General features: G+C 42.1%; 1 protein-coding gene and 1 pseudogene across 1 annotated transcript in view; one reads left to right on the top strand and one right to left on the bottom strand.

Moving 5' to 3' along the window:
• Positions 1 to 15,797, bottom strand: part of FGD4 (FYVE, RhoGEF and PH domain containing 4) — a 269,124-nt gene that overhangs the window by 182,743 nt on the left and 70,584 nt on the right. The window lies entirely within an intron of this gene.
• Positions 4,209 to 4,301, top strand: LOC115900149 (annotated as a pseudogene).

The raw sequence follows: 15,797 nt of genomic DNA, 5'->3' as shown, positions 1-15,797 counted from the left end.
ACAATCATTCCAACAGAGTTCCCTGGAACTACCTCTTTAGTCACACCCAGTGCCCTGCTCCCCAGTATCCTTAACACTTGGCAACTACTAACCTGTTCTCCAACTCTGCCATTTTGTCACTTACAGAATGTTTCTTATATAAACGGAATCACACAGTATGCAACTTTTTGAGATTACCTTTTTGCACTCCACATAATGCCCTTGACAGTCATTCAAGTTCTTGCAGGTAACAATCTCACATTCCTTTGTTCTGCTGCACAGAATTCCACTGTGTGGATGTACCACAGTTAGTTTAGCTATTCATGTATTAAAGAACATTTTGGTGGGAAAGGTGGCTCACGCCTGTAATCTCAGCACTTCGGGAGGCTGAGGTAGGCAGATCACCTGAGGTCAGGAGTTTGAGGCCAGCCAGGCCAACATGGTAAAACACAGTCTCTAATAAAAATACAAAAATTAGCTGTGCATGGTGGTGCACCCCTCTAATCACAGCTACTTGGGAGGGTGAAGCAGGAGAATCGCTTGAACCTGGGAGGCAGAGGTTTCAGTGAGCCGAGATCGCACCACTGCACTCCAGCCTGCATGATAGATCAAGACTCTGACTCAAAAAAAAAAAAAAAATTCATTGTTCATAGGTTTTGGCTATTACAAATAAAACTGGTATGGGCATTCATGTACAACTTTTTTGTGTGGCTCTAACATTTCATTTCTCTGGAATAAATGCCCAGAAGTATAACTGCGAGGTCTTATGATAAGTGTTCACATGTGCTTATCTCGTTTGTCTTCTGTACATGCTTTGTGGGGAAACATGTCATTATGTTGTTTGCCATTTTCTAATTAATTGATTTTTTTTTTTTACCATTGAGTTTTGAGGTCTGTTTAAATAGTCTAGACAGAATGTTTCGTCAACTACAGAGTTTCCAAGTGGTTTTTTTCCCAGGTTAAACTTTGTCTTTTCTACCTTTTAACACAGACTTTTGCAAAGCAAAAGCCTTTCCTTTCAATCAAATTCGATTTATCAACTTTTTTTGATGGATTATGCTTTTGGTGTCATGGCTAAGAACTTTCTATCAGATTTTCTCCTATGTTTTCTTTAGAACGTATTACAGTATTACTTTAGAAAATATTACAGTTTTGGCTGGGCACGGTGGCTCACGCCTGTAATCCTAGCACTTTGGGAGGCTGAGGTGGATGGATCATGAGGTCAAGAGATCAAGACCATCCTGGCCAACATGGTGAAACCCAATCTCTACTAAAAATACAAAAATTAGCTGGGTGTGGAGGCACGAGCCTGTAATCCCAGCTACTCGGGAGGCTGAGGCAGGAGAATCGCTTGAACACGGGAGGTGAAGGTTGCAGTGAGCCAAGATCGCGCCACTGCACATCAGACTGGTGACAAAGTGAGACTCTGTTTCAAAAAAAAAAAAAGTATTACAGTTTTATGTTTAACATTTTAATAAATGATCTATTTTGGGCTAATTTTTATGTAGGGGCTGAGGTATTTTTATTTTTTTGTCCACAGACATCCAACTGCTCTATAACCATTTATTAAAAAGATCATCCTTCCTCAACTGTAATACTTTTGCACCTTTGTCAAAGACCAGCTGGCTGTACTTATGCACGCCTATTTCTGGGTTCTATATTCTGTTTCCTCTATTTGTCTATCTCTCTTCCATTATCACAGTCTTGAAGATTGTAGTGACATAATAAATCCTAAAAGTGAGTAGAGTGATCCCACATACATTTTCCTTTTTCATAACTGTTTACTATACTAGTTACTTTGCCTTTTTCTCCCTGCAGACAGGGTCTCATTCTGTCACCCAAGCTGGAGAACAATGGCACAATCTTGGCTCCCTGTAGCCAGTCTCCTGGGCTCAAGCAATGCTCTTGCTTCAGCCTTCTGAGTAGCTGGGACTACAGCCACCACACTTGGCTAACTTTTGTATTTTTGTAGAAACAAAGTCTCCCCATGTTACCCCAGGCTGGTCTCAAACTCCTGGACTCAAGTTATCTGCCTGCATTGGCCTTCCAAAGCACTGGGATTACAGGATGAGCCACCACACCAAGCCTGGCTTTTTTTGTGTGTGTGTGTGAAAATACAGACCTCTCACTGCTGGGCTAATTAAGGAATATAATCAGAAAGTTATGTACCTACCCAGGGGAAATAAAGGATAATTTTAAAATTATATGTAAGAATACATTCTTAACAACAGGAGTTTAAAATAGTAAGAACTCATGGGAGGCTGAGGTAGGAGGACTGCTTAAGGCCAGAAGTTTGAGACCAGCCTGGGCAACACAGCGAGACCCCATCTCTATTAAAAATAAAATAGAACACAGCAAGTTTTACAAAACTTTAGTCATATGACTATACTTTAGCCATATTTAATAGGAAATGAAACAATATTAAATATGACTAAAGTATAGTTCTAAGGCAAGAGCACCAAAAAAACTCAGAGACCTCCTCAAAGAGCACAAGTATATAATCCAAGCCTTCAGAAAACTACATTCAGCTTTCAAATCTGACTGAAAAATTGTGAAGACTGAAGACCAAGGAGCCAATTACAGTGAACATTTCTGTTTCTCCTCTGTGTCTCCTAGTTAACATTTTACTAGTTCACATATAATAATTGCTTGACGGATTAATAAGTATCTAGCATATCCCAAAGCAAACGGAGCTATAATTTGCGCAGATACAGAAGGAAATAACCTCTAGAAACCAAGAGTGTGGGCATTGTTGTTGAAACAGTTGGTAATGGTATCGTGCCACAGAAGTTTGACACTAGGATGGGGAATATCAAGGAGCTGGAAGGATTCCTCATGCAGATTCATATGATACGGATCATAATTGTGATCATGCCTCAGCCACGCTACCCATAAGATCATTCCTAAATATGTTACTCCACCAGACTTGGTAAGGTATGAGGAGGATGGAAGATTAAAACATAAATAGAAGAACAAAGAAGAGAGAAAAAGGAGGAAACACAAAATCAGTCACACTTGCAAACTACTCAGGTGTGGCAGAGTAAAACTGCAAGCAACTAAGGGAAGCTTGTGCTATCCCAAACATTTTCACAATCATAATGAAGAAAAAATATTCAAGTTATTTCAATACTTAACAAGAAGTCAGGCACAATGGCTCACATCTGTAAGCCCAGCACTTTGCGAGGCCAAGATGGGCAGATCACCTGATGTCAGGATATCAAGACCAGCTTGGCCAACATGGTGAAACCCTATCTGTACAAAAAATTAGCCGGGTGTGGTGGCATACACCTGTAGTTTCAGCTACTCGGGATGCTGAGGCATGAGAATTGCTTTAATCTGGGAGATGGAGGCTGCAGTGAAAGTCGAGATCGGGGCACTGCACTTCAGCCTGGGCAACAGACTGAGACTCTGTCTCATTAAAAAACACAATCACGTTGAAGAAAAATGTTTAAGTTATTTCAATACTTACCAACAACTTACGGATGCTATCGAGAAAATGTATAACCAGAAACAAAAGCATTAAATCAAAAGTACAACAATATGATAAAAAACAAAATAAAGGTCAAAGACTTAATACTAATCAGATTCTATGAAAGATGGATATAAACTCTGTTGAATCACCGTTGTCACAGGGCATTAATTTGATATTTTTTTTCTAAACAGAACTCCAAATAAGACATGGAGAAATTTACTAGTCTAAGTGCTTAACAAATTCAGGAAGCCATTTACTATCCTGTATGAGCAAACCTAATAGATGACTCGGGTGAACAAGCAAAGGCAGAGGCAACCTCTGCTGCCATCTGTTTTGTCATCTCCCACCAATCTACAAACAGCTGCACCACAAAAGTTCCAAGTGATAGAAAGCCCTGGGCTTCTGTCATCCCATTATTCCCTCTTTGGTTTACCACAATCATTTCCACAATGCATCCAGATTATGCCTTTCATTGTTCATAACTCTTAAAGAGCATCTGGTTGCTATTTTGAGGAGGGGAGTGTGTGGAAGGGGACTCTTTTCTCTACATTGAGTAGTGTATAAGGCAAGCTTTATTTTAAAACAATATACAGTTCACTGGTAAGATCAAGTAAGATGTATAAATGCATTCACACTTCCCTGTCACACACAAACTCTGACACAACCAATGGTGCTGGAGAGTGTTACTCTGTTGGCAAGGAACTTAAAATGACTTCTGTCCATCTGTGAAATATACCATTTAAAATTTCTTCCAATGGTGCTTACTTCGGCAGCACATATACTAAAATTGGAATGACACAGAGAAGAATACAAGGATGACATGCAAATTCGTGAAGTGTTCCATATTAAAATAAAATTTCAACAAACTGATATCAAGAGAGGCTCTTTATATGGAAAGGTTTTCTTGCTACCTTCTTCCAGATCTTCAAGGGTTTTTTCTTTTTTTGAGATGGAGTCTCACTCTAATCACCTAGGCTGGAGTGCAGTGCATGATCGCAGCTCACTACAACTTCTGCCTCCTAGGTTCAAGCGATTCTCCTGTTTCAGCCTCCTGAATATCTGGGATTACAGGCACCCGCCACCATGCCCGGCTAATTTTCGTACTTTTAGTAGAGAAAGGATTTCGCCATGTTGGCCAGGATGGTCCTGAACTCCTGACCTCAGGTGATCCGCCTGCCTTGGCCTCCCAACGTGCTGGGATTACAGGCATGAGCCACGCGCCTGGCCAGATCTTCAAGTTTTTCAAGTAGTAAACAATTACTTTTCACCAACTCATAACCTTAAGCCAAGAGTGTCTTCTGTCACTACCCCCACTAAGAGATGGGGTATATTTCTCCACCTCCTTGAATCTGAGCTAGGTATATGACTGCTTTGTCCAGCAGAAAAGACCAGAAATTCCACTGTATACCAATTGTGAGCTTAATGTTTAAGAGTCCAGGCAACTTCTTTTTTGTTTGTTTTTTTTTAAATTAGAAACAGGTTCTCACTGTTACCTGGGCTGGCTTCAAATGATCCATTCACTTCAGCCTCCTGAGTAGCTGGTATTACAGGCACCATAACCCTCCACCTAGCTAGAGGTACGGCAACTTCTGCTTCCTGCTTTTTGGAGTCTAGCTGCCACATTGTGAGAAGGTCTAAGCAGCAACATGCATCAGGAAGGGCTGTGTGGAGTAGAATTAAGGCCCTAGTTGACAATCCCAACTAAAACCTCAGGTGGTAGGACCAACTTGACAGTCATATAATTAAGGTATCTTGGAAATAAATCAAATCAAGCCACCCAAGCTGACAGCACACAGATCAGAGATGTGCCATTCCTACCAAACTCTGGTCAAACTGCAAGACCATGCTCAAGAAAATACTTGTTTTAAGCCATTAAATTTTGAAATTATTAATTATGTAACAATAGATAACCAAAATAAAATTTGGTATCAGAAATGAGGCTCTGCTGTAACAAAAACTCAAAATATGTACTGGTTTTGGGTCCAGGTGGTAAACAACAGCTAGAAGATTATTCGTAAAGATTTGAAAAACAGTATAGATATGTTACTGGTGGCTGAAGAAATGAAGACCTAAGAAAAAGCAGCAGACCCCTTTCATACAGTAATATGGAGGACAGAAAGGGTCCCTAATGAACTCATGGACCCAACTAAGGAGAATTCCAAGAATGTCAAAAGTGCCAACTGGCTTGTTTTTAGCTGCCTATAATAAAATACAGGAGTAGTAAGATGAATTTAAAAAGGAACTGTTTGGTTCCTTTTTAAGCAGAATTCAGAGGAAATATAAAGAAGTTGGACTTCATGTGTTAAAAAATAAAACAATTCCTCTTTTCAGCAGCAGCTAAGCTTGAAATCACTCAAAATAAGAAATGGCCTTAGGGCAAAGATCAAATCCAGTGCTACCAGTAGAGCCTCTAGGATGTGGTGGTAAGACCCTTTTTTGAGACCTCATGAAGATGTTAGGTGGTTGCTCATGGACTTTCTGTTAGACCAGTGATTCTAAAAGTTCATATGCATCAGACTCAGCTGGAGATTTTATTAAAACCTAGATTGCTGGGCTGGATCATCACAGTTTTTCACCTAGCAAGTCTGGATGCAGACTTCAACTGTGAGTTCCCAGGTGATACAAATGCTGCTGGTACAGACACCCATGCTTTTGGAATCACATAGCTAGACCAAAAGGCTTTAAAGAATCTTAAGTGGGTGCTTTGAGTACCAACTAAACCAGACAGTAGAGCTTTTGACAATAAAAGGTTATTTTCACATGACAGTCTGATACAAAGGCAGTCCAAGGTAAAGAAAGCCCTATCTTGAAAAGATTTGTAGGGGTATTTTTTATCTAATATTGTGAACGCCTAAAAGATCTATGGTAAAACCCAAAAGGCATTTCAGAGAAATACACCAGTGGAAACACCACCAGCTTGGACTAATAGAGCCAGTTAAAAATGAAAAATACTAGCACCCCTATTCAGACAGGAAGAGGCCAAAAATCATGGGCCATTTCTCGTAGAAAAGAAAGAATCAGAAGACAGCCAAGAGCCTAGGGATGGAGATGAGGGCCAAAGAGAGGCACCCGGTGGTGAACTAGTTCCTCAGCAAGGATATAGATCAAGCTAAATGTCAGAACTGCTATGTACCAGTCACGGCCATGTGTCTCCCAGTCACATCTGCTGCTTTTTTCTACTTAAATAAGTTTACAATGGCAAGGATTTTACTATATTCACAGATATATACACCCACCATCAATTTTAGACCTTTTTCATCACACCAAAAATAAATTTGTTTTTAATTTGGAGATAGGGTCTGGCTTTGTCACCCAGGCTGGAGCACAGCCTGAGGCTCACTGCAGCCTCAACCTCCTGGGCTCAAGTGATCCTCCTGCCTCAGCCTCGGAGTAGCTGGGACTACAGGCACGCGACACCATGCCTGACAAATTTTTGTATTTTTTGTAGAAATGGGGTTTCGCCATGTTGTCCAGGCTACTCTCACTCCTGGATTCAAGCAATCTACCCACCTTGGCCTCCCAAAGTGCTAGGATTACAGACATGAGCCACCTCTCTCAGCCCAAAAAAGTTATACCTTTTAGCTATCACCTTCCCCCATTCCAGCCCTCCCAGCCTAAGCAACGCTAATCTTTCTGTCTATAGATTTGGCTGTTTGGGACGTTTCATATACATGGAAGCACACAATATGTGGTCTTCTGTGACTGGATTCTTTCACTTAGCACATTTTTAAGATTCATCCATGTTGTAGGTAGGAGTACTTTATTCTTTCATATGGCCAAAAAAATTCTATCATACAGGCATATCACTTTTTATTTATCCATTCATCAGCTGGACATTTGAGTTGTTTCCACCTTTCGGCTATTATATTGCAACTATAAACATTTATGTACAATGTTTTCTGTGGAACTAAGGTTTCATTGCTTTTGAGTATATGCTTAGGTACAGAATTGCTGGATCATATGGCAACTCTATGTTTAACCTTCAAAGAACTACCCAGACTGTTTTCCAAAGCAACTGTACCATTTTACATTTCTACCAGCAGTGTGTCAGGGCTCTGATTTCTCCACAGCCCCAATACTTTTTTTTTTTTTTTGAGACGGAGTCTCGCACTGTTGCCCAGGCTGGAGTGCAGTGGCCGGATCTCAGTTCACTGCAACCTCCGCCTCCCAGGTTCATGCCATTCTCCTGCCTCAGCCTCCCAAGTAGCTGGCACTACAGGTGCCCGCCACCATGCCCGGCTAATTTTTTGTATTTTTTAGTAGAGACGGGGTTTCACCGTGTTAGCCAGGATGGTCTCAGTCTCCTGACCTCGTGATCTGCCCACCTCAGCCTCCCAAAGTGCTGGGATTACAGGCATTGGCCACCGCGCCCGGCCCACAGCCCCTAATACCTTTTTGAAGAGGAATATCTGATGCAATTTTCCTGTCCCTGTCTTACCATTATATGTTGGGGTGGAAAGTGGGGAAGAAGGGAAAATAACATGTCCTTTTAGTTCATAGGTCTTCGGTTTGAGATGAACTGCACGCAAGGAGCCTCACCTGTGATTTAGAGGATGAGATCCTAGACCTGTCGAGCTGATGTAGTAATGGAGTGAGTGAGAGAGACTTGTGTGGGCTGCTCTGTCATGCATGTGTGAAGGGCCAGAGAGCACACTCTGGTCAGTGGTTATTTTGGTGATCATCCCCAATGAACTACATGTCTAGGTGCTCACATCTTTGTTTAGTCCCTTCCCACATTGATGTAGGCTGGGCCTATTACTGCCTTGACCATTAACATATGGCAGAAATGATGCTGTCCCGGTTCTGGGCCTAGTCCTTAATTGTGTAGGGTAGCATCCACTGCCTCCCTGTTGGAATCCAGATACAACTCCACAAGTGACCCAAGCATCCACCAGGTCCCAGCTGAGCACCCATCCAAGTCTCAGAGAACACAGCCATTCCAGCACCTAGCCAACACCACATGAACCAAAAGAACAGCTTGATCAGCCCACTGAATCATGAGACGTAATAAATCACTAGTTGAAGCTACTAAGCTTTAGAGTGGTTTATTACACTGCAATAAATAGCCAAAACAGAGATCCCCTTTGGGTAGGCTTCTGAAGAGATGTAATGTGGAATAAACCTTTTCTTTCTTCTGAAAAATCTAATGCATTACATCTATGATCAATTCAACAACATTTAAACAAAGGAAACATAGCTTCTAAGTCTCAGGAGGCTTTTCTAGAGTACATATTAGCCACGGTTCTCCAGAGACACATAACGAATAGGATATAGATCAGATAGAGAGAGATGGATGGATGAGAGGGAATTCATTAGGGAAATTGACTCATGTGATTATGGAGGCTCAGAAGTCCCACAACTGGCCATTTGCAAGCTGGAGGCCCAGGGATGCCAGTGCCCAGCTCAGTTGAAGCCTAAAAGCCTCAGAACCAAGGAAGGCAATGATGTAATTCTCAGTCTGAGGCCAAAGACCTGAGAACTTGCCCAGGCTGGAGTGCAGTGGCCGGATCTCAGTTCACTGCAACCTCCGCCTCCCAGGTTCATGCCATTCTCCTGCCTCAGCCTCCCAAGTAGCTGGCACTACAGGTGCCCGCCACCATGCCCGGCTAATTTTTTGTATTTTTTAGTAGAGACGGGGTTTCTACTAAAACCCGTGTGGGCGTTGGTGTGGGCGTTGGGGGAAAGGTTGGCAGGCCCCTAATTAGTCCAAAGGCCAAAGAGCCTGGGGTTCTGATGTCCAAGGACAGGAAAAGAATGGAAAGACAGAGAAAGAGAAACATCTAAAATTAACCATCACAGGGTCTAAACAATTAATAACAAATATTTAAAGTTTCCATTTTCAGCAGAAAACAACAAGCAGCTATGGAGGCCACCAGGGAAGAGCACCCAAGGATGGGACATGTCAGCATTAGCTGACATTTCTTGATGGCAGACCAGAATACAGCCCAATCTAAGGCAAGGCCCTGTGTATCATTAAATTCACAAGAGAATGTGGAAATGAGCAAGGACTACACAGACACCAAACAATTGGTGGGAAGAGCCAAGGAAACCCTCAAAGCAGGCCGGCCATGGTGGCTCATGCCTGTAATCCCAGTACTTTGGAAGGCCGAGGAGGCCGGATTATCTGAGGTCAGGAGTTCGAGACCAGCGAGGCCAACATGATAAAACCGTCTCTCTACCAAAATACAAAAATTAGCCAGGTGCGGTGGTGTGCACCTGTGCTCCCAGATACTAGGGAGGCTGAGGCAGGAGAATCGCTTGAACCTGGGAGGCAGAGGTTGCAATGAGCCAAGATCAAGCCACTGCACTCCAGCCTAGGCAACAGAGCAAGACTCCATCTCAAAAAAAAAAAAAGAAAACAGAAACCTTCAAAGCAGTCAGAAGGGTTAAGAAACCAGTTCTTCTGAAACCTGTCATAGCAACCAGTGAATACTCTGGCATCAATACCTCCAGCAAAAACTTGTAAGCTCTGCTTTTTTGTACTGAGGCAGATACTTCCTTCCGCCTGCTCCTTTGGATTTAGGAGCCCTCACATGTCTGATCCAATCACCCTGTCTTTTGGTCCATCTCAGGGAGGGTCAAGATGGCACATAGGGAACTTGGAGGCTTTCTGAAACTCTGGAAGAGGTATAGCAACTCCTTCATAAGGTTGTAGAATTATTCTAATTCGTTCAGGACAATTATTAGAAAACTTCTAGACACATAGTAAAATGTGAATATATTATACTATTAAATTACTACGTATTTGTTCAGTGACAAGTGTATCTGCTCTAAAAATGGTGACTTTCAAGAAAAAAATGTTTTTAAATAAAATATTATCAACCCACAGGTTTATTAATAGAAAATTGGTTAGGCCAGACGCAGTGGCTCACGACTGTAATCCCAGCACTTTGGGAGGCCGAGGTGGGTGGATCATCTAAAGTTGGGAGTTCAAGACCAGCCTGACCAATACAGAGAAACGCCATCTCTATAAAAATACAAAATTAGCCAGTCATGGTGCCACATGCCTTACTCCCAGCTACTCGGGAGGCTGAGGCAGGAGAATTGCTTGAACCTGGGAGGCAAAGGTTGTGGTGAGATGAGATCATGCCATTGCACTCTAGCCTGGGCAACAAGAGTGAAACTCCGTCTCAAAAAAAAAAAAAAAGAAGAAAAAGAGAATTGGTTTAAATGAACTGTAGTCTAGGTATAGAGTGAAATACTATGTTGTCTTTAAAAAGATAGCAAATGCCTGGACGCGGTGGCTCACGCCTGTAATCTCAGCACTTTGGGAGGCTGCGGCGGGTAGACTGCCTGAGGTCAGGAGTTTGAGACCAGCCTGGCTAACATGGTGAAACCCCGTCTCTACTAAAAATACAAAAAAATTAGCCAGGCATGGTGGCGCACACCTGTAGTCCCAGCTACCTGGGAGGCTGAGGCAGGAGAATTCCTTGAACCCAGGAGGCAGAGGTTGCAGTAAGCCGAGATCACGCCACTGCACTCCAGCCTGGGCTACAGAGCAAGACTCCATCTCAATAAATAAATAAATAAATAAATAAATAAATAAATAAATAAATAAATAAATAAGATAGCAAGTTAGGGAATTTTAAAAGATTTCTGTGGAAATTTTCTAATATATATAAATAAAACAAGTTGGATAAACAGTATAATTCCATTTAAAGAATAAGTATATACTGTTAATATATATATTTTAAAAATCTGATAGAAACCACCAGAATAGGCCGGGCTCATGCCTGTAATCCCAGCACTTTGGGAGGCTGAGGAGGGTGGATTATCTGAGGTCAGGAGTTTGAGACCAGCATGGCCAACATGGCAAAACCCTGTCTCTACTAAAAATACAAAAATTAGTTGGGCGTGGTGGCGGGCACCTGTAATCCCAGCTACTTGGGAGGCTGAGGCAGGAGAATGGCTGGAACCCAGAGGCCGAGGTTGCAGTGAGCCGAGATCGTGCCATTGCACTCCAGCCTGAGTGACAGAGAGAGACTCTGTCTCAAAAAAAAAAAACAAAAAAAGAAACCACCAGAATAAATAAATGCTATAAATTGGGTGAGAAGTTCATCTTCTACAAAATACATGGTTACAATATCCTTTTTTACCTTTGACAGGGTCTCATTCCATTGCTGAGGCTGCAGTGCAGTTGCACCATCACAGCTCACTGCAGCCTCAACCTCCTGGACTCAAGCCGTCTGCCTGCCTTGGCCTCCCAAAGTGCTGGCTTTACAGGCATGAGCCACTGCGCCCAGCCCCTATACTATCTTTTTAACAGTAAGCACACGACTTTTAGAATCAGAAAACTATTAACGTAAAGGCACATGGATCCTTCTTAGAACACACCACACTTTTACCTGAATTTGTTCGCAATGTTTTCAACATTCGTGCTTCTCCAGCACCTGAGAGCTCAAGTCTGTTTTTAGAATAGCATCATAAGCTGCTACATGAGCTGTTTCCTGTGTTGGTCAGCTATTTTTAATTAATGAACATTTGCTGTAAGAGATCACTGAGAAAGAAAAACACCAACTCTTTTGCAAGTTACACTACAGAAAGGTTTCCTCTCTAGAATTAAACAAACAAACAAACAAAATCTAAGCTATAAAAAAAGTACCTTACTTCATTTTTATTTTGAGACAAGGTCTCACTCTGCCACCCAGGTGGAGTGCAATGGCATGATCATAGCTCACTGCAGCCTTCAACTCCTAGGCTCAAGCAAGTAGCCTCAGGAGAATCTAAGACTACAGGCACATGTCACCACGCCCAGCTAATTACGTTTATTTAGAGATGCTGGTCCCAAAGGCTGGGCTCAGGCAAGCCTCCCACTTTGGCCTCCCAAAGTGCTGAGATTACAGGCATAAACCACTGTGCCCAGCCAGCCAGTATTCTACTTAAAAAGGTGTTACATGGTATTTTGTATTAAGTACTCATTTCCACTCTGATACTAAGATAAATTAATCTGTCAAAAGTTCCTCAAGGGACAGATCTAAATTCTATTACTTTTTCTTTAAAAAAAAAATACAGCATTCATCATATAGTAGACAATGATTGAAAAATAAAATTAGAGGTAAGCACTGGCTGGGCATAATGAGGCATACCTGTAGTTCCCAGCTACTTGGAAGGCGGAGGTGGGAGGATTGCTTGAGTCCAAGAGTTTGAGGTTGCAGTGAGCCAAGAGGGTGCTACTGCACTCCAGCCTGGGTGACAGGGTGAGACCCCAACTCACGAAAAAAAAATTATAATTAAATAAAGATTTTAAACAAAATTTTTTTTGAGATAGAGTCTCGCTCTGTTGCCTAGTCTGGAGTGCAATGGCGTGATCTTGGCTCACTGCAACCTCCACCTCCCAGGTTCAAGCAATTCTCCTGCCTCAGCCTCCCAAGTAGCTGGGATTACAGGTGCCCACCACCACTCTCAGCTTATTTTTGTATTTTTAGTAGAGACGGGGTTTCACCACATTGGCCAGGCTGGTCTCAAACTCCTGACCTCAGGTGATCTGCCCGCCTCGGCCTCCCAAAGTGCTGGGATTACAGGCGTGAGCCACCACACCCGGCCAAAGGTTAAAATTAAAGACCAGTGGAAGAGAAAAAAGAAAACAATTACAAAAATAGAACAAGATTGGTTTTAAGTCAAACATTTATATTAAGCACCTATATACAAAACACTGTCCTACACTGACTAGAAGACTTAAAATTGTGGTTGCTGTTTCTGTAAGAGCAGTAATATAACTATGCCCTCCACTTTATTAACTCCTTTCAAGGTTTATATGAGATAATATGGTTAAACAGTAGCTGCTATATAGACTTTAATTACGTTTTATGTATTTATTCTTCAACGAACGAGTTATATACCACCACAAGGAATTCCTCTGAAGAGTTAGCAGCATCAAAAGAGGTAAGACTTGTCCAGTGTTTGGGTAGTACAGCCAGGGTTCCTAAGGTCCCACAGCTACTCTCCCTTAGCATGAAGACAGAATTTTCCTGTAGATCTAATAAGGCCCCTATTGCACTGTGTATAGTAACATACATTCCAGGCTCAAAATGAAAAAAAGGTTTATTTTTCTTTTGCCAAACTGTAATCCTCATGACAGGTGACAATCCACACAATTATAATAAACTCTACCCACATCCTCTTAACTCACCACTCCCCTAAATTCTTTGCACTGTAACTGTTTCACAATAGGATGCTTTCTTGCCTATTTTTATTTGGTTTGAATAGGTTTTAGGATTTCTACCTAATAAAACGTATTTCTACCTAATAAAATATATGTGCAAAAATACAGCTAAAAATGCTGGGCTTGGAGAGAAGCTCTGGGAGTAGAGTGGTGAGGGCTGATGCCCTCTAAAAAGGCCTTGCCTGTACCACATTCCACAGGGGCTGTGATTGCTAATTTTTTTTTTTTTTTTTTTTTGAGACAGACTCTCACTCTGTTGCCCAGGCTGGAGTGCAGTGACGCCATCTTGACTCATTGCAACCTCCCACTCCCAGCTTCAAGCAATTTTCCTGTTTCAGCCTCCCAAGTATCTCGGAGTACAAGTGTGCACCACCACTCCCGGCTGATTTTTGTATTTTTAGTAGAGACAGGGTTATGCCATATTGGCCAGGCTGTTTCAAACTCCTGGCCTCAAGCAATCCACCCACCTCAGCCTCCCAAAGTGCTAGAATTTCAGCCATGAGCCACCCCACCCAGCCATGATTGCTAATTTTACACATCAAGTTGGAAGGTATTCTGGATAACATTAAATCAGGGAGCTCTGAGCAAAGCAGACTGCCCTCCATAACGTGAGTGCTCCTCATCCAATCAGTTAAAGGCCTGAACAGAACAGAGACCAGTCTCCAAAGCAAGAGTAAATTCCCCAGCAAACGGCCTTTGGACTTGTTTTGCACTATTGACTCTCCTGGGTCTTGAGCCTGCCAACCCCACTGCAGATTTGGAATTGTCAAGCTCCATAATCTCCTGAGTCAATTCCTTACATTTTTTAATATGTATATATACAGGCACACTCAGAGATATTGCAGGTTCAGTTCCAGACCACCAAAACAAAATGAATACCTCAAAGCTAGTCGCAAACTTTTTTCATTTCCTAGTACATATAAAAGTTAAAGTTATGTTTATAATATACTGTAGTTTGGCAAATGTGCAATACCATTATGTTTTAAAAACCAATGGGCATCCTTAATTAAAATATACTTTAGGCTGGAAACAGTAGCTCATGCCTATAATCCCAACACTTTGGGAGGCCAAGTGGGAGGACTGCTTGAGGCCAGGAGTTCAACACCAGCAGCCAGGCATGGTGGCGTATGACTGTGGCCCCAGCTACTTGAGAGGCTGAGGCAGAAGGATTACTTGAGACCAGGAAGCTAATGTTGCAGTGACCGATGACTGTACCACTGCATTACAGTTTGGGTGACAGAGCAAGATCCTGTCTCAAAAAACAAACAAACACACAAACACACACACACACTTTGTTGCTAAAAAATACTAATGATCATCTAAGTCTTCAGTAAGTAATAATCTTTCTGCTAGCGGAGGGTCTTTCTTTGATTTTTATTTTATTTTATTTTTTTAGGCGGAGTCTTGCTCTGTCGCCAGGCTTGGAGTGTAGTGGTGCAAATCTCAGCTCAGTGCAACCTCTGGCTCCGGGGTTCAAGCGATTCTCCTGCCTCAGCCTCCCGAGGAGCTGGGACTACAGGTGTGCACCACCACGCCCAGCTAATTTTTGTAGTTTTAGTAGAGATGGGGTTTTACCATGTTGGCCAGGATGGTCTCTATCTCTTGACCTCGTGATCCGCCCACCTCAGTCTCCCAAAGTGCTGGGATTACAGGTGTGAGCCACCGCATCCAGCCTCTTTCTTTGATTTTAATGGCTGCTGACTGGTGAGGGTGGTGGCTGCTAAAGGTGAGGGCTGGAGGGGGCTATGGCAATTTCTTAAGACAAGGAAGAAAACAGTATATAATATATATAACATACAAAATATGTATTAATCAACTATTTATGTTATCGGTAAGGCTTCTGGTCAATAGTAGGCTATTACTAAACTAAGTTTTCGGGGAGTCAAAAGTTATATGTGAATTTTCAGCTCAACAGGGGGTCACTGCCCCAACGCCCAAGCTGTTCAAAAGTCAACTGCATTTTTTAACACTTTCTATTGTTTTTACTCCTCCTATTCCTCTAATTTCCATAACGTATCCTAGCCTGTAGCCACTACTCTCCTCTGGCTTTAATCCCTATTACATCACAATTTAATCATAAACTGGAGTTGTAGGTAGAACAGCACAATTTAGGAAGACAAAACAGAAAAAGAGATTGACTTGTACAAGCTCGAACTTTAATGATAAAATTATGATTAGGACCCA

The sequence above is a fragment of the Rhinopithecus roxellana genome, chromosome 10 (assembly GCF_007565055.1).
Source record: "Rhinopithecus roxellana isolate Shanxi Qingling chromosome 10, ASM756505v1, whole genome shotgun sequence".
Taxonomy (NCBI): Eukaryota; Metazoa; Chordata; class Mammalia; order Primates; family Cercopithecidae; genus Rhinopithecus; species Rhinopithecus roxellana.
Note: the sequence above shows the minus strand (reverse complement) of the source record. Positions and strands in the feature narration are given on the sequence as shown.